The sequence below is a fragment of the Bos indicus genome, chromosome 16 (genome assembly GCF_029378745.1).
Source record: "Bos indicus isolate NIAB-ARS_2022 breed Sahiwal x Tharparkar chromosome 16, NIAB-ARS_B.indTharparkar_mat_pri_1.0, whole genome shotgun sequence".
NCBI lineage: Eukaryota > Metazoa > Chordata > Mammalia > Artiodactyla > Bovidae > Bos > Bos indicus.
In genome coordinates, this window is record NC_091775.1 from 43,672,794 (window position 1) to 43,697,960 (window position 25,167).

Sequence of the window (25,167 nt, forward strand, 5' to 3'; positions counted from 1 at the left end):
ACAACTAGAAGGTGGTGGGACAGGGGTGGTCCATGATAAGAACGGCGTGTGCTGCCTTTTGCAGACAGCCCTGTGGCCTGCTGCCTTCTTTAAGATGCAGACCTGGGTGATGATTGCAAAACTGCTGAGAAACCTGTTAGGAACTGACTCCAGGGTGGGGCTGGGAGGAAACTGGATCCTACTGGCAGCCTGGCTGCTGGAGGATCCTCAGCCCACCATCGTCCGTCCTGAGGCCCCCTAAGCACCAGGCATCTGGCAGTAGGAGCAGCAGGGACAGAGGGGACCTGCAACCACACTGCCTTCTCTTTTCTCCATTCAAAAACTGGAGGCCCAGTTGGCCAGGGGCCCCAGTAATCTCTCCACAAACTTCCCTCCTGGGGAAAAATAATTTGCCTCTTTTTGGTCTTTTTAAAAAAGACATGTTCTTCCTGATTACAAGTCATGTTCATGGCTCATTGGAAAATACAAACAAACAAACAAACAAAAACCTGTGAAGAGAATAGTTTAAAAATACATAGTGTAGTTAAAAGTACAGATCAGGTCAACAGAGAGACCTGGGTCTGAGACCCATCTTTGCCGCCCAGCGCTGTTACTTTGGGTAAGTTACTTCTTATTGCTGAACCTCAATTTCCTCATCTATAAAGTGGGGATAATGCTCATATGTATCTTGGAGGACAGTGACAATTCAGTGTGATGATCTGCTTGAACTATTGACCACGGAGCCTGACACATGGCATAAACATTAATACTTTCTATTGTTATAGTTAATAATGATTATTCTACTGCCTTGAGATACAGGTTTTAAATCTTTTATTAAGAATTTTTTTTTACATTTAAGAAATTCTTTCTTTAAACCTGTGCTGTCCAATACAGTAGCCTTTAGGCATGTGTGGTCACTTAAACTAAAATTTAATAAAATTAAAAATTTAGCTCCACAGTCACACTTGCCACGTTTCCAGTGTTCGGTAGCTGCACCTGGCCAGTGGCTGCCATACTGAACAGTACTGAGAGTTCTACTGGACAGCCTTCTAAATGGTAGAATCATATGAATTTTGTCTCTTAACAATGTCCTGCTTTCTGTAAATGTCTGTTGATGACTGTAGTGGTCCATACTATGGCTGGATCACACTTCTTATTGGTTTCAGTCCTTGTTCCTGCGATGTTGGAGCATTCTCTGGGCTCTGATTGGGCCCCCTGGGTCACCCATCCCAGAACTGGTGAAGTGGCGCTCTCTGATTGGTGCCAAGCGGCAAAGAGTTCTGGGAGGAGCCTGGCCTCACCTGTTGTTTGGCTCTCACTAGTGGTGCCAGGGAAAGGGGTGGGACTCTGCTTTTCTTTCAGTGAGTCCTGTCGGAGCAGAAGGGGATGTCCCCCTCAGCCCACCATGGATCCCCTCAGACTGGCTCATCCACACCCTTCACCTCACAGGGCAGAGACCAAGAAGAGGAGGAATGTGCTCGAGGTGGTAATAATGAGCAATCATTATTTCCCTCCACTGACCAGAGGGTCCTAGGTGTTCCTCAGGAACCGCCCCCACCCCGGGAGTCCCCAAAGAGTGGATGGCCTTTTTTGGTGGGGAGCAAAAGCCACGGTGGGAGCTGGCCTGGCTCCTTGAGGCCTGCCCAGGCCTCCAGGTCCTAGTGAGGGTCTTCTGGCTTCTGGAAGGGCCCTGACTGAAGATGGTTGTAAGATTCCAGGGTGTGGGGGGCGGGGGGGTGGTCGTGCCAAGGGTGCTGGCGGGGGGGGTGGGGGACAGCTTCAGAAAGACTCAGAAAGACACTAGCAATGGTGGGTGACCATCCTGTGACTGGGGTTGGTGGAGTGAGCATCAGGGTGATGCCAGGGTGGTGGCCTGAGTCTCTTTACCAGCTGGGCAGTCCACGCCTTCCTGGGTGGCCAAGGGCAGAGCTCTGGGTGGGGGGCTGTGGGCAGGGCTGGCTGGGTAAGTAATCCCCGGGGCAGTGGGTAAGACAGATAGGGAGCACCGAAACTGGACCTGCTGATGTGGCCCTTTCTGCTCGCAGCAGATCATAAAATATGGCTCAGATTTTCATTACGGGCTCTATCGATTATCTTCTGGGACGGATGAATTATAGAGAACATTAAATTTTTTTTAAAAAGCAAGTGAGAAAGGAAATATCTGAATGAGTTTGGGTGGTCGATGGCAGAAAGGGCTGAGCCACCAAGCCTGTGTGGCCTCCGTCTCCGAGCAGGGTAAGAACCAGACCGTTCAGGGTGGGCAGCCTCTGACTCCAGCTCTCAGCCTCCCAGGCCTCCTGCGCATCCCTGGGCCTGACCTGGCAACACGGGAGGCCTATGTTCTCCTTTTCTGTGCCCTGTCCCCTCCAGGAATCTGCCTGGGTTCTTAGAAGGCAGACACTTGGGTTCTTCCCAGGATCTTTCCCAGGCGTTGGGCCCTCATGGATGGGAGGTGGACCCACTAACTCTGCTGCCTCCCTTCCAGGGACCTCTTGATTCTGGAGAGCATCTTTTGTCTCCTGGGATCAGGATTGGAACAGGACCTCCTGAGGAATGTGGATACCTGAGGCTGTTGACCATCTCAGCTTTCCTCTACTTATTCCTCCCATCGGTGGTCACTGGTTCGGTGGATTTCCGTTTTCCTTTGTAAGCTTGGAAAAAAACACATCTGGATTGCACTGCTGTGCATCTAAGTCCCGTCTGGAAAGAGAACCTCCTGGAAGCTCATCCATCCCTCTCTTGCTTCCTCCCCACCCGCTTCCCTCTCCTTCTCCTTGCCAAGCAGCGTGTTGTGTAGGTGTCAGACAGGCATGGGTTCAAATCTCTTCCTGGTATGTGACCTTGGGTGGGTCACATCCTTCTCTGAGTCTTCGTTCCTCAGCTATCCAGTTAGGATAATAACCTGCCTCACTGGCTTCTTGTGATGGTTATTTGTATTAATGTATTAAGGTCCTCAGCACATAGTCCTTAATAAACATGAACTATCATTCTTTTCCTCCTCAACTAGGGCAGAAGCTAGAAACCATTCCTCCTTTCTTTTCATTTAGCCCTTTTGACTGATTTAATTTCTCAAGTACTTTTAGCACCTACTGTGTGCCAGCTACTTTTCTTAGCATGTTACACATAATACAGTGTTTAATCCTCATAACCATATGCAGGAAGGGCATTATTACTTTCATTTTATTGATGGAGAGACTGAGACACAGAGAAGTCAAAGGAGTTTGTTTGCCCAGGGTCACACAGCTTGTAAATGGCAGCTCAAACCTGGCAGTCTGACTCCGAAGCTTGTACATGAAATTACTATGGCCTCCTGTCCCAGTGATCTGGTGAGGTGGTGTGTGTGTGCACACAAGCATGTGTGTGTGCACTCGAGTTCCAACAGCCCTGCCCTGGTGGTGGTCTCGGGCTGACCCCACTTCCTGATCCTCCCCAGGAGACGTGCCTCCCTCAGGTCATCAGCGATCCCAGCATTTTCTGGGGCCCTGTTCTGGGTGGAGCCCCCCCCCCCTCCCAACCCCCTCCCCTGGCTTTACCTAGGCTACTGAGAAAAGGTGGCGGTTTCCATGGATATCCGTCTCCCTCTGGCGACACGCCCTATTTTGTATAACTCTGTTCCCTAGAGTTGATTGTTTTTGGCACACAGCTCTGTAAACTCATCCAACAATTAAAAGGGGGGAGGGGTGGAGCAAACAGGAGACAGATAGTAACTGTGGGGTAAGTGACACACAGGAGGGGCCTTTGGGGTGTGCGTTCCCTCTCCGGCCTCTGTCGATGGCGGGACAGCACCGTCAGTGGAGAAAGCCACACAGCCAGCTGGCCCGCAGTTCCGCTGGTTCGGAGTGCTCAGAACTCCACATGTTTCTTTCCACTGGAGCTTGTTCTTGCCCCATTTATTCCTCCCTCAGGAATCTAAGGGGGGCCCATGCTTGGAGCCAGTGTAGCCATCTCCAGAGGCCACCTGAAACCATGCGATGTCAGCTCGGACCAACCTGAATCTTTGCTGCCCTTGTTTTGGTTCATTGTATGTATGTTTGCCCTGTTTATGTACCATCAGATACCTCCTGCGTTGGGCGTACCCGTCGTAGGCTGTGTGAGATCACAGATGAAAAATGCAATGAAAAACATTTTCGTGCCACAACACATCGTGTAGGATTTTTGTATTAAGATGTGGATTTTTTTATTGTTTTTTTTTCCCCTTTTCCATACAGCCCTGAAGTTGGGCAATGTGCACGTCTGTGTTTTTGTTTTCACTCCAGGTGGTTTATGAAATCTGCTCATTAGGGCTCTGTCCTCTCCCCACCTGGCCTGATCTTCCACCTCTTTATCCTCTGGGATTTGGATCTTTCCCTGCCACACCTCCCGTGACTTCTCACCACTGGGGAGATGCTAGGTGACCCCTGCCTCAACTGCACATTCACCTGGTGAGGGTCAGGGGGTCTTGTGGCCCTGCTTTTCAGCCCTGCATCTCTGAAGCAGGTGTTCATTGCATCAGGAGGTATTGATGTGGGGAAGGAGGCCGAAATCTCTGTGTACCCACCCACCCACCCTGGGATAAAGCCTCTTGGCTTACTCTGGGTCTGGAGAGAAGACTTAGAGGTTGTCCCATGCCCAGAGGGCCTCCTGACTCAGAGTGGCCCTTTCCTGGGTGGCTGCCTCGTCCTTATCCCATCACGTGACAGCGTCGGGTGGCTCAACCTCTTTCTTCTCCAGGAGGTCATACCCACAGCTGGGACCCTGTTGACCAGGTGGATCCAGGGGTTCCTCCTGCTCGCCAGGTGCATCACCATAGGCCTCACCTCCTTCCAACCTAAGCCTGGACTTTGCCTTCCCTCTGGGCTGTGATCTCTGAATGCTTTCGGGTGACTCTGAGGATTTGATGGAGACCTGTTTGGAGGGCAGGAGAACTGAGATTCAGGAGGGGAAAAAACATTAGGTGTGGGTGGGGACTGAAGTCATGGGTAGGGACGAGGGGAACTTTTAAGTGAGTTGGGCCTAGGAGCCTGTCAGCCTGACTCCAGGCCTTGCTCCAGCACTTGTGAGCTATATGATCTTTGGAAAGTCACTTGGTATGTATCTCTGTGCCTGCCTTCTCCAGTCTACCCATGGGGATCATAATCCTTCCTACTTCATGTTGTAAAGATTCAATGAGGTCATACATACACAAGCACTCGGCCCGCTGCTTGGTGAATAGAAGGCGTCTGGAAAATTAATATAATTTCTTCTCACATAGGCCTCTTGGCAGAGGGTGTGCCCTCCACTCCCACCATGTTCCCTGCACATAGTAGGTGCTCAATCACCTCTCACCAGAATCAGCTGGAGGAGGGTCATGTAACCAAGCTGCCTCATTGAACCTGAAAGTTATGAATTCATGGTGTTGATGGAGGAGCTGGGAGAGACCAGGACACAGGTTGGGGCTTAGAGGAACGAAACAGAAGCCAGCATGAAAGTAGGTGATAAAATTTCCTGTCGGAGGAGGGGGATGAAGCTGCGCCAGGCCCATCTGATTCTGACATGAAATCAGGGACTAGTTCAATCTCACAAACACTTGTGCTGCCCACAGCGGGCCAGCTGTTGTGCTAAATGCTGGGGACGCAATGAGAATTAAGACCTGGTCTCTGCTCTTGAGTTAAAAATCAACGATGGAGACAGACTCGTGCACAAATGACTTTAGTCCAGTTTAAATGCCACAGGGAAGGTTTCACGAGGAAGGGAGTGGAGGGGCATATGGGCCTGCTTGAGGTAGATTCTGAAAAGTTACCTTGAAGAGACTTGCAAGAAGAGGGTGCTGGGAGTCAAGAGCGTTTCTAGAACGCTCTGAAGGCCTTTCACGTCCTTGCTGGTCCTCCGCGTCTGCTAGGTAGGCGGGAAGAAGGCGTCACCGTCGTTGGCCCAGGAAGTTTTGGGCCCTGGGGAGAGTACGTCGCTTGTCCAAGGGCCCACAGTGAGTTAAGCGGCAGAACTGGGACTCAGACCCGTCTTCTGAGTCTCAGCCCAGCGTTATTTCTGTGCCTGCACTTGACTTCTCACCCCTTCACTTGCTGGCCAGAGAGCTTGGGCCTTTGGGCTCTGAACCTACTGACCAAGATTCCTGCTGCTGCCATGGCCCTAGGGCCTGTGCTGTGGGAGGGCCCTGACCATGGCAGGCCCTGGGGCCTGTGCCCTGGTTTGGTAAATGGGTCAGGCCAGTTGGTTGGGGACGGTCCTGGGGCATGGCCGCACCCTGGCAGGGCTGGAGGATGCAGGAATGGGGAGGAGGAGGAGAAGGCCTGGCCACACCCTTTATTCGGTTGTTCTTACTGCCAAAGCTGAGAAGGTCCCTCTGCCCAGGACCGGCCCCTCCCTCAGCTGGAGGAGGCCAAAGTCCCCACCAGGGTCTGGAAGACCCCCTTCCCCTGTAACTGGAAAACCCCTTCTGAACTAGGATGTAAGACCCTGGTTTTATTCATGTTCACCTTTTGTGTGTGGTCAGACTCAGGTTTTTCTAGCTCTTTGCCAGGAGCCAGGGAGGAACCCTACCCTTCGTGTCTCTTGACCTTTTCTCTGGGGAAACGTGTGTGCCTGGAAGCAGGGAAGTATCCTCCAGCTGTGTAAGCAGCTGGCTTTCAGGTGGGGCAGCAGTCCTTCTGATGGGATATCTGAGTACAGCCCCCCCAGAAGAAGCGTGATCTGGGGGTAGGGAGTGGTAGGTGATGGCTGGCACCCCATCTTCCAGCTCAGAGATGCTTGGTCAGTGGGTGAGCTGCCCCAGGCTTTGGGGGGTTCTGAACCAACAGTGAGAGGCGTGTCAGAGCCCAGAGGAGTGAGTCTCTCAGTAGCCCTGAAGTTCCCATTAAAGTGTTTTTTCCTCTTTTTTAAAGAAAAAAATATTCCCAAACTGGAAAACAAAGGAAATTCACTTCCCCCAAATCACACGAAACTCACATTAGGGGCCTGGCGGGAATCCATGGAAACCAGGAAACCCGCTGTTAACCCTGCCGAAGGGTGGGGTGGGAGCTGGGCTGCTCCAAGCCCAGGACCACTGTTGCAGGGCCATCCCGAAGCTTCTCCGGGGAGCTGGGCTCGGTGGCATTGCCCAGAGCAGAGGTGGGGTGGAACTGGTGCTGGAAACTCTGGCCTTCAGAGTACCGACTACCCCCTTCCACTCATGGCCCAACCTTGGGAAGCAGGAGAGGAGGGGTTCATGCACTCCAGGGAGGCCCCAGGGGATCCAGGGGCTGGGCCAAGTGGGAGAACCTGCTAAGCAGCTGCCCACACCATGCCACACTGTGGAGTCAGGGCCGAGCCCACTCACAGGCTTTAGGAATACACAGGCCAGGCGCGGGTGCTGCAGTGACCCGGCAAGGGGGAAGGGAAGGACCGGGCTTTTAGGCTCCACCCTCCCTGATGCCAGCCCTGTGTGTGCCAGGTGGGTGTGAGACCAGAGAGACAGCCCCCTCGGGGTTCCTGCACCCCACTCTCACATCTGTGAGGCTGGAACTCCAGGCCCGGGAGGCTGTGTGTCGGTGGTGGTGTGTCTGTGTTTGCACGCACATGGGCTAATTTTTCTAAAAAGGCTGAAAATATTTACAGGTTTGGAGTTGAAACGCAAACAGGAAAAGCCCTTTAAAAAGTGAGTGTAGTGGATATTCAAAACAGGAATCACCATGGAAACACCACAATATTTGCTTAAATTGACACAAAGGTTGCCGGTAGCAGGGCAAACCTCCCAAGTTTCTTTGGCCACTTTTTTCTGGCCCAACACCTATATCACAAATGATATGCCCCCCTTTTGGGGGGCATGTGTGTGTACCCTCTTTTCTTTTTTTTATGAGATGTAAGGGCACAGAGCCAGCATGGGGAGGGGGAAAGAAAGAGAAGAAGCCAAACTCACCATCGTAGTAGCTGTAGAGACACCTGCTTATTCCATTTTTAGAGACTCCCATAAGGCCACTGTGGGGGTCAGGGGAGCAGGTGGGAGCTGGTCAAGGGGAAGTCTGGAGGGCACAGGAGGCTGGAGAGGCCAAGGGTTGGTTTGGTTGTGTGAGTCTGATCTGGTTTCCAATGTCAGCTTGATTCATTGTCAGCCTGACCTTTCACCCCCGGTGCCGAGTCTAGGGTGTGGTCACTCTGTTGTTACCTGGGGTGGCACCTGATTGGCTTATTTTCGTTTCTACCCATTTGATTCTTTCTTTAGGTGGGACAACCTTGTAGCAGCTGGCTAATAATCGTGCAAAGGGTACATTGGTTATAGGGTCAGGCATGGCATGCACCACGGTGATGCCAGCTGCCGATTGCTAGGTAAGGCCTGAGAATCTCTTACCTTGTTGGCCAGTTGCCGGGCAAGGTGTCTGAACCTTACCCTCTATTGTCTTTCTCTCTGAGTAGCTCTGTAGGTCTCAACAATAGCCAAATAAATCTGTTTTCCTTTCTCCTTTTGGTAGGCAAACAGACCTCACTGAGTGAAGGTGAAGACCATCCATCTTACCTGCCTTTCCTGCTGCCTCAGCCCTTCCTATAGAAGGGGGTCCTGCTGCTCCCGTGGTGTGTGTGGGAATGGACTTCGGACCCCAGGTTCTTGGGATGCAAAGGTAACCACTCCCAAGATTCCCAAGATGTCACTGAGAAATGTGGGTGGGACTGTCGTTGGCCAGCCAGGGTTTCCTTCTTAGGGGAGAGACTGTATTGGCCTTTCTCAGCGGTGGTAGCTTAACTCCCCTAAGCAAAACCGAGAATATGCAGGTTTGAGAAAAGAGCCAGGGCCTAGGAACCTGCATTTTGGCCCTGGCTCTGCTTCATCACACTGCTTTTTCCCCTCTGGACCTCTGTTTCCCCACAAGTGAAATAAAGAGGTGGGACTCACTGACCTTGAAGAATCCTCCCGGCCTCACCACTGTATGACATCGGGTGGTGCTGGCAGCGTGTAGGTACTCCAGGTGAGGCCTGTGGCAAACATGCCTCTTGGAGCCACCTGACGGGTCACTTCTGAACATCATCTCTGGGAACGGTACAACCCATCTATGTATCCAGCAACTCTGGCTCTGCTCTGAGCTCAGGTGTGACTTGTTGGGGCTCTCTTGGTGGCCCTCCAGCCCAGGCAGGACCCACCTTAGAGAAGAGGACACAGGTATTTTTGACCCCGGCTCGGAAGTTAGCCCCATGCTTAAGACAGGTACTTACACCTGGGATGGGTAGCCTATGGGGCTGGTACTGTCAGATATTTGCCTGCAGGTGTCAAATGTGGCAGATCATAAGGTAGATGTATGTGCGTGTGCTCAGTCACGTCCGACTCTTTGCAACCCCATGGACTGCCAGGCTCCTCTGTCCATGGAATTTCCCAGGCAAGAATACTGAAATGGGTTGCCATTTCCTGCTCCAGGGGCTCTTCCTGACCCAGGAATCAAACCCGTGTCTCTTGCGTCTTCTGTATTGGCGGGCGGATTCTTTACCACTACACCACCTGGGATGCCCATGGGGGGAGGGTTGATACAAAGCAGGTAACTTACTACATGCTTATCATTAGCCAGTATTGTCTTACGACCTGAAGGGACCAGCCCAGAGGGCTGGTTGGGTTGATAAAGTTGATGGACAGCATCTTAGGGTGGGGGGCTGAATCTGAGGCCCTGGAGTGTGGCTGGGAAGGCAGGCCTGGGGGCTGCTTCTCCTGTGTGTGCCAGACTGGAGGCGGCAGCCCGGACTCACCCACCTGTGCTCTGGTTGTAGGGTCAGGCATGGCAGGCACCACAGGCGCCAAGGGCAGGCGTGTCCCGCCCCTCCCTCCAGTGGTCAAGTGCTGCAACTCTAGACTTTGAACTTGCAGGGAGGAGGTACTTGCAGACATGGGTGCCTTGGTGCTCCTTGAGGTTTGAGTGGTCCCCAGAGCTGCAGGCCTGGCCATTTTGGGGCATGCCACCTTGGGAACCAGCAGAAGTCATGGATCAGGGCTAGAGATTTGCAGATCAGCTGTAAGCATGGCCTTTGGTTGCTGTGGTGGAGTAACTGTGTGGCTGAGACTTGTCTTCCCAGTGTCTAGGAACTGGTCCATCCACATTGAGGATGTGCAGCTGTTTTTCCCTGATGGCAATGGGTCTGCATAGACTGGTGGCTGTGCAGTCGTCCAGTTGGGTCAGCACCAACTCCTGTACGTCTCTGCTCCTTTCCTGGGCTTTTCTTGTCCCGGTCTGCTTCCTTGATGATCATGGGTCTTGGGATGACAAGCCCAGGCACCCTCAACCCTCTGGATGGTCTCCCCAGCTGCCTGTGCCCTGAATGTGAACAAGTTGCCAGAGTGTCTGTGGAGCCCCTTTTCCAGGGGGCAGTGTTTGGTGGTTCTGTCCTCAGTGGCAGGCTTTTTGTTTTCTTCTTTCCTTCGGCAAAACATGCCCATTAGTTTTTCCCTTTCTGAAGTTTCCACTCACTGTTGACTCCCAGGGGCCACGCCAGCTGGGATTTGTACCAGGCATAGGGTATGGGCTCTGGGAGTCCTCGGGGACTCCTATATCCTGGCATCGGCCGTCTTGGCCCTGGTAATGGAGCTTGGGAACTCAGAGGGCTCCTAGCGGGAATGTCATGGCCGAGCCCCTCCTTACTCACCTGGCCCTTTGGCCACAGCCTGGGGTCCTCTGTAGTCTGAGTGACCTGAGGTCTCAGAGGTGTCCTGCCTCACCACACAAGAGTGTGGGCTTGGGGAAAGTCTGTGCTCAGGTCTGGTCTGCAGATCTGGTCCTGTCTGACTCAGATTCTCCCCACTTCTGGCTGTGCCACAGAAGATCTGGTTATGTTTATTCAATACTTATGGAGGGCCTGGTGTCTTCTGATCATTAGGGATAAAGTGACAAGACAGTCCAGCTCTTGTGGAGTTCTGGTTGGGTAAGCAGACAACAGATAAACCCACACCAAAAGAATGACAAGGAAATCTTCAGTGCAGAATGGAAATAGGATGAGGTGGTAGGAAGTGACTGGGCAGTACAGGGGCCTCCTTTGAGGAGATGACAGTTGGCTGAGATGGAGGAATTGAAAGTGGAAACCCATCCTAAGAGGGGTGGAATATTTTCAGCAGGAGAGAAATAGTCTACAGGAACTGAGGCTGAGAGCTCAAGGTGCTTGGTGGACAGAAAGAGGCCCCAGTGCTGGGAGTGGACAGGGCTAGGCCAGGGTTTGTAGGCTTGTGTTGTGCCAGGGGAAGTTGGGGCTTTATTGTTTGGGTGATGGGGGAGTTGCTAGAGGGTTTAAAGCAGGGAGGTGAAGTGATCTGATCTTGTTTTAAAAAGAAGGCTGGGGCTGCCATGGTGAACATGGATTGAGGGGGCAAGGGCAGAAACCAGGAGACGAGGCTGCTGCAGCCCCTGGAGTGAGAAGCTGATTCAGCCAACCAGGTTACATTCTGGGAGGGGGCTTTTGGTGATTTTAGGAACCAAGTGGAACCTTTCTCTTTCCCCTGGGAACATCCCACAGACAGATTTTATTGTTGTTCTTATTCCTTTCCTCCGTTTGACATCAGTTGCAAGTGACTGAGACAGAAGGGGGAAATGGAGAAAAGAGGGCAGAGGCCCTGTGTGTTTACAGGGAGAGTGAACTGGCCTTGCTGGTGGATTGATCAGGGACAGAAGAGACAAGATCCCAGGTTGACTCTGGCATTCCAGGCCCCTGATATGTAGCCCTACATCTCCTCTCTCTCATGTCCCCCCTGACAGGGCCAAGGGGAGAAGCACCACTCTGGGCACTGGGCTGTTTGCTAAGAAAGCTTGGTGGAGTGCGTTAGCACCCCTGGGTCATCTGTGGAGAGAAGGCCTGAGGCCTGCTTATATCCGGTGCCAATTTCAGCAGAGATTTCCCAGTTCATTGTCCTTGTGGCTTTAAGATTTTGCATGGAAGCCTGTTTTGTGCCTTTGCTCCATGGATTCTTTGCTGGGTCTGAGGTTGTGCCTAGAAGCTTGTATAAGTTCTCTCACTGTGGCTTTAAATGTTATTTCTGCACCTGGATACAAAGAACCTCAGTTGATCAGCTTTGAGAGCTGAGAAATGGGTTTGTCTAAGACTCCCTCATTTCCAGAAATGGCCAGTTTAGTCTCCAGCCCCAGCTCATGGATAGAGATCCTAGCTGTCTTTCCACACAGAAAGTCTTTCCACAATTCACAGTGTGAATTGCCGTAGATCCGTCCTTAGGCTTGACCTAGACCATTGTGCTTTTCCAGGGTCTTTGACGTGAGGCCCCGCTCTCCTGGGCCTGGAATCATCTGCTTGGGCCAGGACAGAACAAGCAGTCCCAGCAGTGATACTGTAATAGCCAAACCATCTACAAGCCCCCCAAGTGGTCGCTGTGTAGCCCAGAGAGCAGCCAGAGGCCTGGCTGGAGCGAGTGTGAAACTGTCACAGCCAACCGCGGGGGCCCCAGTGAGGACTCGCCCGCCTGTGCTGGCAACATATTCCCAGCCATATGGGCTGGCTCAGCCCTCCAGGAACGCTCTGGAGGCCTGACCTCCAGGGGGAGTGACAGTAGAGAGCAGAAGGGCGGGCTGGCGACACCGCCTTGCAGTGGGTGATGGGGATGTCCCAGGCGTGCAGCTGGTGCCTCAGGCTCCAAGGGGGTGTCAGCCAGTCTTCCCGGGTGTGTCTGCCGACATCAAAACACCGGGCTGAGCCCTGGGGGCGGGTGCGTCTGGGTGGGCAGCCGTGTGTGTCTGTGCATGTGTGGGAGGCTCTTCTGCTTTCTGCCTCCGTGGCCTGCACTAGATCCATGGCCTTCACTCATAACTGGACTGGACAGTTCTAACTCCGTTCTCCAGGGCTTTGATCTGATGTGGGGCCGGCCGCTCCAGAGCCTGCAGCTGGGGTGGGAGTGTGGAGGGGCGGGATTGGGAGAGGGAGGTTCTGGCTGAGGGGAGTGGGGGCCTATGTCCTCCACCTGTCCCCCCCATCCCCAGGTGGCAGCCTGGATGAGTGGACTCCGTGGTCACAACACCATGGAGCTGGGCAGAGACGTGATGGGGAGATGGTTTAGGAAGAGTTACTGAGTGTTCTGGCTTCTAATCTGTGCTAGGATTCTGCTTGGTGTTGCCAACACCCCCATCTTGCGCCTCCTTCCCAAGTTCTCCCTCCTAGCAGGGTTGGAAGCCCCTGGGGTCCACCAGGCACTGACCCAAAGGGAAAGGGATCAGGCAGGGCCGGCAAGGCCGGACTGCCGGGACCTACCCAGAGTGATCTGCTCACTCCAAAAGGGACAGAGAGTGGCCCATGGTTTGGGGGGTTGATGTCTTGTGGATGAGAGGAGGACACTTCCACCCTGCCTCTGTCCTGTCACCTTGGAGCCTCCACTGGGAGAACACACTGGCATTGGAGAAGCAACAGTGGGTTTTGCACCCAAGGGGAGTCCCAATGGCTGCAATCACATCGTCTTCTCTTGCAGATCTTCAGGCTCCCCAATTTCATCTTCTCCCAGCTTCCTGGGACTCTCTGATTCTAGAATGCACCCAGGTATAGTCCTAGTCCTTGTGGAAGTCCTTCAGCCCAGTGGACACCATGCTGAAGCCATAAGAGGACCCTTGGATGGGCCCACCCGGGCCTCCCCACACCATCAGCTGCTTGCTCTGTTAAATCAGCCCCCAGGATGGTCTCCACTTTCAGCTCACCACCCAGTTTGGTTTGGTTTCTTGGCCCTTCATAAGCATGAGACTTTTCTGATCCTGAGTCTTCAGATGGTAGCCTGGTGTCGGGACCTCTGCGGCACGGGTGGTTGAAGGGAGGGAAGGTGTAATTAATCACTAGTTTCTTCTCCAGAAATGCTAATCGGAAAAAGCAATTAAAAGCAACTTTTTTCCCTTAGTAATCTGTGTTGAGAGCTGGTAATGAAGTTTAGGGCCGCTGTGACTCAATATTTCAGCTTCACTGATTCAAGTCAAAACAATCCAGGCCCAAGAGTTTGCTGGCATCAGAGCTGGGCCCGGGGAAGCAGCTGGGAGTCCTGGTGTCCCCCACTGTTTGCTGTCATCACCCTGTTCTGTTTCCAGGGCAGAGAGAGTAACAATCCCTTCTGGTAGCGGAGGGTCGGGTGGCAAGGAGATGGGTGCCCCAGGACATCCCCGGGAGACCCTGAACCTAGAAATGCATCCACAGGGAAATGCTAGGACTGTGGTACAAGTAGCACCTAGTGTGATGCAGAGCCGGGAAGGGCGGGCTCCAAAAGAGTGGCGGAGGAGGGACGGGGGACTGGGGAGCCCCCCAGGGTTGGCCAGGACGCAGCCACATAGAACTCAGAGCTAGCAGAGGTGGAGGTCCAGATTCTGACCTTTAACCTCTGGCCATTCATGTTTCTTTTTCATTCATTCCTCAAGCATTACTGATGCTTGACGACGCTACAGACTGGACTGGAAGTGCATCAGTGAACCAACAAGGCAAGAATTCCTGTGCTTGTGGCATTTGCATCTTTGTGGAGGGAGGCAAATGATAAATGCAGTAAAGAAATAGAGTAGATATTGGATGGCGATGTGTGTCTGGGAGAAAAGTGAAGCAGGTTTGGAGGACAGAATAGGGAGTGTGTGTGGCAGGAGGAGGTGGGCAGATGGTTTGTCATTTTAGGTGTGGCGTCTGGGGAAGGCATCAGTGGGATAATTGACTTTTGGGTAAGAACAGAAAGGAGCTTCCCTAGTGGCTCAGTGGTAAAGAATCTGCCTGTAGTGTGGGTAGACCTGGGTTCAATTCCTGGGTCGGGAAGATCCCCTGGAGGAGGAAATGGCAACTCCCTCCAGTATTTTTGCCTGGGAAATCCCATGGACAGAGGAGCCTGGCAGGCTACAGTCCATGGGGTCTCAAAAGAGTCAGGCACGACTCAGTGTCTAAACAACAACAAGGACAGAAGGAAATGAGTGAGCGAGCCTCCCAGAGGCAAGAGCTCCCCTGGAATGTTGGAGGACAGCAGGGAGGCATGGTGTGGCTGGAGTTGGGGAGATGCCCTGTGTGGTCAAGGGAGTTGAACGGGGGTCCCCCAGCTCCTGCAGGCCTTGAAGCCATTGTGAGAACTGAGGCTCTTGCCCCGAGTGGAATAAGAAGCTTTTTGAAGAGTTCTGAGTGACATGATCTGCTTAGGCACAAGCTCTTTAAAAGCAAGACCCACTCTGGCTGGCTTCTCCTCTCATGGGCTGTCTGCGCCTGGATACAGGTGCGTCCACACACACCTGCTCCAAGATGCTCTCCTGAGTGGACAGAGGAGTGAGGTGGGGTGGAGGGTCTGTCAGCAATCACCCTGCCCTGGCCCTGCCTGCCAGCCCAGCCCCACCTCGGGGAGCAGTTCAGAAACGGAGTCTTGTCACTTTAAGCCGCCCCCCGCCCGGCTTCCCTGGCCTGCTTTATCTGAAGTCCAAGCGCATGTCGTTCCAGGACCAATCCGCTTTAGCTAATTAATAATCTGACAGGAGCCACCCAGGGGATTAGCCGCTGAACTGAGCTCCACCAGGCCCCAGCAAATGAGCCCTGTACTCCTTGGGGACATGGAGGTGACTTTGGGGGGTGCGGGGAGAGGGGACCCCCTACAAGTGAGCCATGGCGTTGGGCAGTGCGGTAGTAACCAGTGAGGGGAAAGGGTGGGCAGGGGACAGTTACAACCAGAGCTCCTTGAAAGGAGACAACTGTCCTGAGACAGCAGGGGTCTCCTGTCCCTTGATGCCCCCTTCCTCCAGTCCCCCCTTCCACCAGAGACCCTCCCCACTGGCCAGGTGTTACCTGCTGAGGGGTGAGGTGCAGGCACATATGCACGCTCAGTCCGACTGTTTGCAACCATATGATAGCCTTGCCCAGTTTAGCCAGCAAAAATACAGGATGAAAAAAAAAATACAGGATGCCCAGTGAAATTGGAATTTCAGATAAATAGCAAATAATTTTCAGTGTGTGTATGTTCTATGCAATATTTGGGACATACACTGAAACAGTATTCGCTGTTTATCTGAAATTCAAATCTTGCTGATTGTCCTGCATTTCCCCAGGCAACCCTGAGCATGGGGGGCCAGAGCCTTCAGAGCTCCCTCCCTGAAACAGCCTGGAGCTCCCTCAGGAAGAGGCAGCACCCTTGGGGGGCTGCTTGGGAGCTTGGCAAGCGGAGTGGAGCTGTGGCACAATGACCTCCACTGCCTTGGTACCGGGACAGGAGGATGGAGCTAAGGGCAGCCACCAGCCGGAGTCTCCAGCCGCTCTTTGGGCCCAGGTGGCCCTTGATGAGTGGAGTCCACGTTTCTTCCAAAGGCACCAGGGTCCCTGGGCTGGGGAACAAGTCCCAGGGCCGCTTCTTCCAGATGAGGCTGCCTCTGGGAGCAGTCTGTGGCCTCACCTGAAATCGAGACCCGGAGTTCTAGGGTTTGCTGGGTGAGGCAGTCATCTGCTAAGGGCGTCTGCTCTGAGCCCAGAAAGAGGCCAGAGGGATGGCCCCTGTGTGGGAAGGAGGCCAGCCCAGGTCAGGCCCGAGATCAGGAACAACAGCCTGCCCTGCAGGGCCACCTCTGAGTTGCACGGCCTCTGGGCACTGACCAGAAATATCCATCCATCTACCCATCTCTCTGAGCTTACCTGGAGGTGGCCAAGTAGCCCCTGGCCAGCTTCTTAGGGAGGGGGTGCCATCCAGGGGGGCTGGGCTACCTGGAATGTCAGTCCAGGAGTGGGGAGGGGTGGTCTTTATTGGCAAACGTGATGGAGTCCTAATGCTCCCTCTCATGACCCCTCTCACCGGGGCTCCCTTCCCTGGGGTCAGAGAACTCAGGGCAGCGAGAGGGGCCTGCTGCCAGCTGGTGGTAGTCCAGCCTCCCGCAGCCAAGGGGCCTGATGCCAGGGCACTGCCCCCGAGGTGGGAGCCCTCACTTTGCCTTGTCCTCCAGGAGTTAACAGCATCCTGAGCCTCCCCCGGCCCTGGACAGCCCTCCTCCCAGCCTTTCCCGGCACAGCCAGCTGGGGAGTCTTGCGGTGGGAGCAGAAGGGGGCTGGGGGTGCCGAGCTGAGGGGAACCTCTTCCGCTTCCCGAGCGCTCAGCCTCTTCCCCAGCGTGCCCAGCGGTTTGGCCCTGTTTCGCGAGCTGTCTGCTGCCCGTGCTGCCTCTGACCGACATCGTTAGCGTGGGTATTTATATTTCATTAACGACATTAAGCCCAAATGGCATTAAAAGCAAAGCTGGTGATAAATAGCTTATTAATAAACAGGGAGTGCTCCATGTTGCCTGGCCTCTCCCAGCCCCGTGTTAACTCTTGCAGCCCCAGGTAAAGATTTTTCACCCCAAAGACCATCCCCTACTAAGATGGGCCCGGAGGAGCCCGTCACGTGTCTATGTTCTCCCAGTAGCTGTGGGGTCAGTGCCTCTTAGATCCCAGGCGGGCCAGCCCTGGGTTACTCAGGCTCAAGGAAACCAAACCAAACCCCTCCTAGCTTCCGATCAAATCAGTATTACACTTAGTTTTCATTCTGGGCATAAAAAATTCAGGAAATGTGGCTTTCCTGGGCTGTAAGCTCAGATCTTCCCCATGACTTTGTAACTCTGTCTGAAAGGAGGTTCCTAGAATATTTGGAATCAAAGAGTGATGCTTATGAAAATGAGAACAGTCATGATCCCAGCGAACGTGTCCTGAACGCAACTGTGAGCAGGCCTTCGGCCCTGTCACGCCACATGCACCAGCTCCTGGCCACCCGAGGGATCATCCAGCTCAGGCTCATTTTTTAAGTGGGAAAACTGATGTCCAGAAAAGTGAAGCAGGGTCACCAGCTAGAGACCATGTCACATAGCTGTTGGCACCAGGGCTCGGGCTGCCGAGTGATGCTGGGCTCTGGTCATCGCGCAGTCTCCCCCAGAGCAGGACCTGTTGCAGAGGGCCGTCCATCCCGGCTCCTAGGCCTTGGATCTTCTAGGGCTTCTTAGCTGTGGCTCCTTACCTTTGGGACCACACAGCTCTGTTATTCAGCACAACTGTGTGGGCCAGTATCCCTGTACAGGCTGGCCGCCTAGAACGCACAGCTGTGCCCTTTGCAAGCCACACCCCTCCAAGGATCTGGAGGTGCCAACAGACAGCCAACGGGATGTCCGTGGTACTGAAGAGGCCCTAACAGGCTTCTGCTTCTGCTTGTGTTGTAGTTGTTCAGTTGCTCAGTCATGTCCAACCCTTTGCAACCCCACGGACTGCAGCATGCCAGGCTTTTCTGTCCTTCACCATCTCCCAGAGTTTGCTCAAATTCATGTCCACTGAGTCCATGATGCTATCCAACCATCTCATCCTCCGTCTGTAGCTTCTACGTGGTACCCTCCTGCGGGAGGAGGGGGTACCAGCCAGGCCTTGTTTGTTTGGGGTTTTAGTATTTTTTTTAACTTTTATTTTGCATTGCGTGCTAAGTTGCTCCAGTTGTGTCTGACTCTTTGCGATCCCATACACTCTAGTCTTCTAGGCTCCTCTGTCCATGGGATTCCCCAGGACAGAGATATTGGGGTATAGCCAATTAACAACGTCGTGATAGTTTCACGTGAACAGCGAAGGGACACAGCCATACATATACTTGTATCCATTCTCCTGTTTGGGGTTATAAGTTGGAGTTTCTTGGATGTAGGACCATCTCTTAAATCTTCCAAGGAATAAGGGCAGACTCAGCCCTGGGTCCACCTCCCACCTCCACCACGCCCACCCCAGCTCCCTGACTGAACTGTCTGGAGGCAGGAGGAGAAACTGCAACCTGCCTGAACTTTGGCCCCACCTAGAACTCAGACCTGCAAACCTAAACCAGGGTTGTCATTGTCCTCCCTGCCCTTTTGGGGCTGTCTAGGCCCAGGCCTGGCAGAGATGGAGAAGGAGGGACTCTCTTGGGGTTTACAAGGGAAAGATGCAGGGGGGGTGGCGGGGAGAGGGGCATGAGAGGAAGATGCCGTGTGCTTCCAAGGGGAGGGTGGCAGGAGAGGGCGCATCGCGGGGACCATCTGGTTGTGTCTGGTGAGCACTTGAGGAAGATGGAAGGCTAATTAATTAGCAGGACTCCTGCTGCCTCTGCCAGGGGCCTGGGCTGCTGCTCTCAACCCATTCCCAAGCTGGGGAGGAAGTTGTGGAGCAGTAACCCTGGCCCTCCTCATCCAAGAGGAATTCCACTTCTCATCCTTATGGATAGAAGCCTGACCACCCCCACCCCACCCCACCCCACCCCCATGGAGGAAAGAAAGCAGGAGGGAGCCAGCAGGGAAGCCTCTTCTAACTGCCATGGTGATCTGGGGACTACCTCGGATTCACACCTGCTTCTCCTCCTGGGAAGACCTTCCAGCTTGCTCTGGCCGTGCAGGCCTCGGCCATCGCAGCAGGGCATGGTGGGTGGCTGGGAATGGGGTCATGTTTGTTACCTTCATCACACTTTGCAGGCATTAAACCGGCGACCTGTACAGGAGATAAGAGGCAGGAAGAGGTCAGCCAGGCCTCTCCTGCTTAGATGTTGTGCTCAGATGGGAGAACTAGCTGGGAGAAAGGTATGATGGACAGAAACAGACTTTGGAACCAGGCCGAACTGAGCTGCAGTCCTGCTCACCGTCCTGTACGTTTGCAGCCATCACTTCGCCACACTTAGCCTCAGCCTCCTCCTCTGTAAAATGGGCATAGTAGTACCTTCTTTGCAAGAACGCTATGTCTCAAGTGCCTATGACAGGGCCTGGGACCGTCAGATGCTGAATGATGGGTTGTTGTTTAGTCTCTCAGTCGTGTCCCACTCTTTTGAGACCCCATGAACTGTAGCCTGCCAGGCTCCTCTGTCCATGGGATTTCTCATGCAAGAATACTGGACTGGGTTGCCATTTCCTTCTTCAGGGGATCTTCCCAACCCTGTGTCTCCTATATCACATGCAGATTCTTTAACTACTGAACCACCAGGGTAGCCCACTGTGTGAGGGGTATCTGCCCCCTTATGGCTAGTAGACCTACTCTTCATCTGTGGTTGCTAAAGTGCTATCCCAGAAACAGGAAAGGAAACAGGTAAAGAATATGGTGTAGGCAGCAGGGCATGGCCTGCCACTCTGGCTGGGAGGCCAGTCCACTCGAGTGAGGGGGCCAGAGGGGCTGGAGTACGTCCTCCTGCTCTCGGCTTAGCAAGAGCAGGAGCAGAGGAGAGTCAGTTCTGGAAGGGGAGTCGAGTGGGACAGCTCTGGTTCTGGGCAGCTATGGGGAGCAGGATGGGGGTCTTAAGAGTGGTTGCCCCTGCTGTCACTGATGCCAGCTGTGGTCAGGCATGATTTCCCTCTCCCCTGCTGGGACGTGCCCACTTGTAGTGCGCTGGGCTTTGTTTGTGAGTCCACCTCACCATCCTGCCACCATGAGAAGGCACTCTGTGAGAAAGGACCAGTACAGCAGCTCCCACTCCATCCTTCGCATGGGCTGGGCCGTGTTCCACCCCTGAGCCCTTCCCCCTGCTGTGGGGGCAATGCCCGCCTTATGTCGTTAGGACCTGATCTTTGTTTTAACATCGCTGGAGGCCACTGCCTCCATCATGTCTGGCATGTGCTTCTCGGCACCTGGCAAGTTCCCCTCACCTGTGGCATTTGATTGGCCCACTGGGTTGTCCCGTTGGTATGAGAGTATGGACATCTACCGTCTGCAGGCCCCCACCTTACCAAGCACAGCTTATCCTTTTATTCCCAGCACCACCCTTTGTCCCAGGTCGCCTGTGTTTTCCCAAGGCCAGAGGTTGGACAGGGGCTGGGGAGAGGATCATGGAGCAGCCTTCAGATCCCTGAAGGGCCTGTGTGAGCTTTCCTTGTCTTGGCAAGATGGAACAGTGGCTGGGGGTTTTCCGTCACGTGACACTTGTCACCCAGAGGATTTCTGAGTGTGTCCTAGTGAGGGGGTATCCCTGAGGGGAAAAACCTGCTTTGCAGGATCTCAGAGCCACCCAATTCCACATGGGCCCAGGAGAGGGGTTGGAGACAGCTCCAGGTATGGGGACATGCTAAGCAGAAATATTGGTCAGTGGCCAAAGAGATGGGCCTTGTGGCCAGATGGGCAGACCTTTGAGTGGGTCAGAGGCCACTCCAGACCTAAAGCTTTCTCCTTTCCGGGCTCCCTCAATTTCTGGGCTGGTAGAAACAGCTCACCTTCCGCTTGACCCATGGCGTTCCAACCCCAGGCCAGCCTCCGCTGGCTGTGGTGTAGGGAAGTCCTGGGAGAAGGACCCAGGACCAGGGCTGCCCTCGCCCAGGCTGTGCACTGCTGCCTTGGCTCCGTGCCTGTCCCCGCAGTGGGCAGCGCCTGCCTGTTCAGGAGGCACTCTGATGCCTGCCATAGGCAAGAGTAGCCTTCATGCGAAGCCACTGGACTTGGGATCGGGGGACCACATGCCTGTTCCTCAGGGAGCCTTCGCCTACTTTCATTTTCTTTTCGCCACTATTTTTTCCTGGGGTCTAATTAAAGACTTGGAGCCATTTACAGCCTGTGGTTGGCTTTTTATTTGGGTCCTTGGCAATTACCTCCTGCCCTAAAATAAGTTTCGATGGAACAAGGGTAGGATTTTTCCTTTTAGCCAAGTTCTCAGCTTTAATTTTGCCGTCTGTATGTGTATATGTGTGTGCGCATGCATGCATGTGTGTGTGTGTGTGATGTAGTGTAAAAAGGTCTTTCCTTCCTCTTTCCCAAATCCTGCCGTCTACTCTTCCTTCTTACTGTCCGCATCTCAAGTGTCCCGTGACCAAGGCCACTGGACAGTGGGAACAGTATGTCCTCTGCGTGTCTCTGCCCAAGGCAGCTTTGTGACAACAGGCAGATCAGCTGTCCCAGTTTCTTCACCTGTGAATGGGGCCAGCCAGGTCAGGCCTGCCAGAGGCCTCCCTGCCACACTGCTCTGGAAGGAGACCTCTTACCACATGGAGTAGGTCATTCTTGGGTGGGGAAAGCCACCACCAACGCAAACAGGCCTCACTTCCCCCGCTGGTCAGCACACCATGCATTTGAATAGGAACCTGTAATTGTGTTCCCAAAGCTCTCTCCCCACTTTACTTCTCCTGGTCCTCCCGGCCACCCCAAGAGTGGTGTGATCACCCCACTTTATAGATGAGGCTCCCTGCAGCCAGAGATAATTAGTGGCTTTTCTGATGTCACTCAACTTATGGGGAATAGAGCCTTGGGCTTGAATCCCAGGTCCTCTGATCTTCTAAAGCCCACACCCAAGACCAGCTTCATAATTAGGGAGGGGGAAACCTTGTTCAAAATGAAAATACAGGACCCCTCATTCTAAATTTATTAAGAGGACTTCCCTGGTGGTGCAGTGGGTAGGAATCCACCTGCCAACATGGGGGACATGGGTTTGATCCCTAGTTTGGGAAAATCCCACATGCCACGGAGCAACTAAGCCTGTGCGCCAAAACTGCTGAGCCTGTGCTCTAGAGCCCGCAAGCCGCAATTACCGAGCCTGCACGTTGCGACTACCAAAGCCCATGCATCTAGAGCTTGTGCTCCACAAGAGAAGCCTCCACAATGAGAAGCCCAAGCACTGCAAGGAGGAGTAGTCCCGACTCAATGCAATTAAAGAAAGCCCACGCACAGCAACAAAGACCCAGCACAGCCAAAATAATAATAATAATAAAATTATTAAGGATTGTATAATGGCGACTGCAGGCAGGACATTGAACCCCCATGCGCTTCTGAGCATGGGGCCCTGTGTGACCGCACCCCCTTGAATCTCCTCCCTCTGCCTCTTTTCCCACCCGTGTGGGAAGTTAGATAGGAGGCACCTGTGCTGTGTCCCTGGCCACTGGAGTTTTTCCCTGTGAACAGAGGCTCGGGTCCTCCCCAGTCTTGGCCTGTCCAGCCCACCCCTCATCTTATGAGAAAGCACTCACAGTGCCTTAGCATGCCATGAGCTTTCTGGGGTTCCCTAAGCCTCTTAGGGGGCTTCCCTGGTGGCTCAGCAGTAAAGAATCCATCTGCCAATGCAGAAGACGTGGGTTTGATCCCTGGGTCAGACAGGTCCCCCTGGAGGAGGAAATGGCAACCCACTCCAGTATTCTTGCCTGGGAAATCCCATGGACAGGAGTCTGTCTGGCTATAGTCCATGAAGTCGCAAAGAGGCAGATACAATGTAGCAACTAAAAGACAACAGTACCAAACTTCTTAGGGTCCAGGCCTATTGAAGACTACCTGAGGTTTTAGGTCAATCAAAGGTGAAGAAATTTTTTTTTTAGTGGACAAAGAGGATTTGACAAGCACTCTCTTTCTTTGGGTGGAGTGTGCAGCTTTGGGGAGATCAGTCCCATACAGTGTCATTCATGAGCTCTACAAGGTCAAGGTGAACTGAGTGGTGACCTGCTGAAGTATGCAGGTCTTGCAGGACTCTGATGGTTGCACTTGGGGTGGCAGGTCAGGCAGCCATCCGTGGTCTAATCTGGGAACTTCTAGCTGGCTGCTGGGGACTTAGAGTAGCCTCAGAATCTTGCGGGGTTCACAGAGGTTTCCCAGGAATGGGTGGGTTGATGGAGCACATGGCTGGGCATGCGTCCACGTGTACACAGGTGTGTGTCTGCATCCTGGTGAGGTTTCAGCTCTGTGTGTTGGGCGGCTATTTAAAAAGAGCTGTCAGGCTCTCACTGGCTCCCCTGCAAGGAGCAGCCTTTGCCTGCCTGTCTTGGGACCACGGACCTTGTCAGTACATGCCTGCCCGGCGCCCTTTGTCTCTCCTGCTGAGAAGGAGAAGCCTGGGTACCCAAGTCCTGGAGCTCACACCCCACCCTCGGCGCTTCCTGCTAAGAGTGGAAACCTACTTCTTAGGGAACCTTCTGGATTCTGGACCTCGGGTGAACTTCAGGATGAGATGTGTCCTAAAAGCCACAGCAGCTGTGTTGATGGGGGGGATCGGCTTTCTGTAAGATGGGGGGACAGGCTGGGGGTGGGAATCCCAGAGGCGGAAGTTGTGCGGCGGTCTGATCACAGGAGGGAGCAAGGGCCCGAGTTTCCAAGGACTGATTAGATGGCATGCCAAGTGTATTAAATTTTGCAGACATTTTAACAGCAATATGCTAGATAGTTGGGTGTCCCCTGAGGCGGCTGGATTTTTTATATCCTTCACAGAAGGTCGGAACCCTCTTCTGCCTGCCCCCCCCACTCCCTCCACCCCAGGCTCCGTGATTCTCTCTCTTTCACCCTCCCTTTCTTCAACAATTTTCCTTGCTTCTTGCTCTCTGCTCATAGAGAAACTGAATGACACCTCTAGTCCCTGCCCGACAGAAGGCATTCTCTCCCTCCTGCCCTCTTGTCCAAAGATCAAAGATCTCCAGGACCAGGTGGGGGGTATGAATTGGGGGGAGGGCTTCTGATTTCTATTTTTTTTCCCCTCTGCCCCTGCTTCCCCTCATTTTGGAGATTGTCATAAGACCTACTCCCTCCCTCCTTATTTTTATAGGAAAAAAAAAAAGGCAGGAAAAGAATCCATCTGGCATATGAATAATTGAAATGGCTCAACTCTGTTCCTGTTGCCGCTGTTTGTTCTCAGCTCCCCCAGCCCCCAGCCCATCCCCCTGAGTGCGGGTCTCTGAGCAGAGGATGTGTGGGCATTCTTAGGAGCTTCTCGGCAGAGGCCCAGGGCCCTCCTTCATCTCCAGCCCTGGCTTCCTGTGAATCTGTAGGTCTGAGTCGGGGGCGTTTGGAGATGTGGTGGGTTTTCCTTCTGCTGCGGGCAGCCACCCCCTGGCTAAAGTCTCCCCAGGTATCAGTCTAACTAGAGTCCTTCAACCCTCAGACCTCACTGGACAGCTTCCCTGGATCCAGATTCCCACCCCCCAAAGTGTTTCCCTTGGATTCTGTGGTTCCAAACTCCTCTCCCCCAGCCCCCAGCCCTGTGTCCTCGGCTTCAGCGGCCTGGGGGCTCCTGTTTGGGGAACACTGACCTTTGCTGTGCTCACTGCATGCCCCTGTTAGCACTCCTCTAGGGGGCTGCTGCCAGCCCCAACCCACAGCCCGCACCCAAACATCTTGCTCAGAGATCTTCAAGTCCTCGCACACCCGCTCCTCTTCTCCGCCCTTCATCCTGCCTAGCCAAGGGCTTTGGAGTTCTTCACTCTGTATAACAGCCTTTGGGTCAGAGGCCCTGAAAGCCAGAGACTTTTAAACTTCTTTTCATGGAGAGTAATTGGGAGAAAACACAGCGGCAGCAGTTTAGGGCCGGGGCAGGAATGGGATGATAATGCACTCTGCTTGGCTAGAATTGGCCACCCATTCCCTTCCCGGAGGCTGGACCAGCTGT

At 53.7% G+C, this 25,167-nt stretch overlaps 1 protein-coding gene across 1 annotated transcript in view; it reads left to right on the top strand.

Moving 5' to 3' along the window:
* The window catches only part of CASZ1 (castor zinc finger 1), a 155,445-nt gene that overhangs the window by 25,188 nt on the left and 105,090 nt on the right, over positions 1-25,167 (top strand). The window contains exon 2 of the mRNA XM_070768868.1: positions 8,400-8,546. The gene's annotated coding sequence lies outside the window, so the exon portion shown is untranslated. The remainder of the gene's footprint in view (positions 1-8,399; positions 8,547-25,167) is intronic.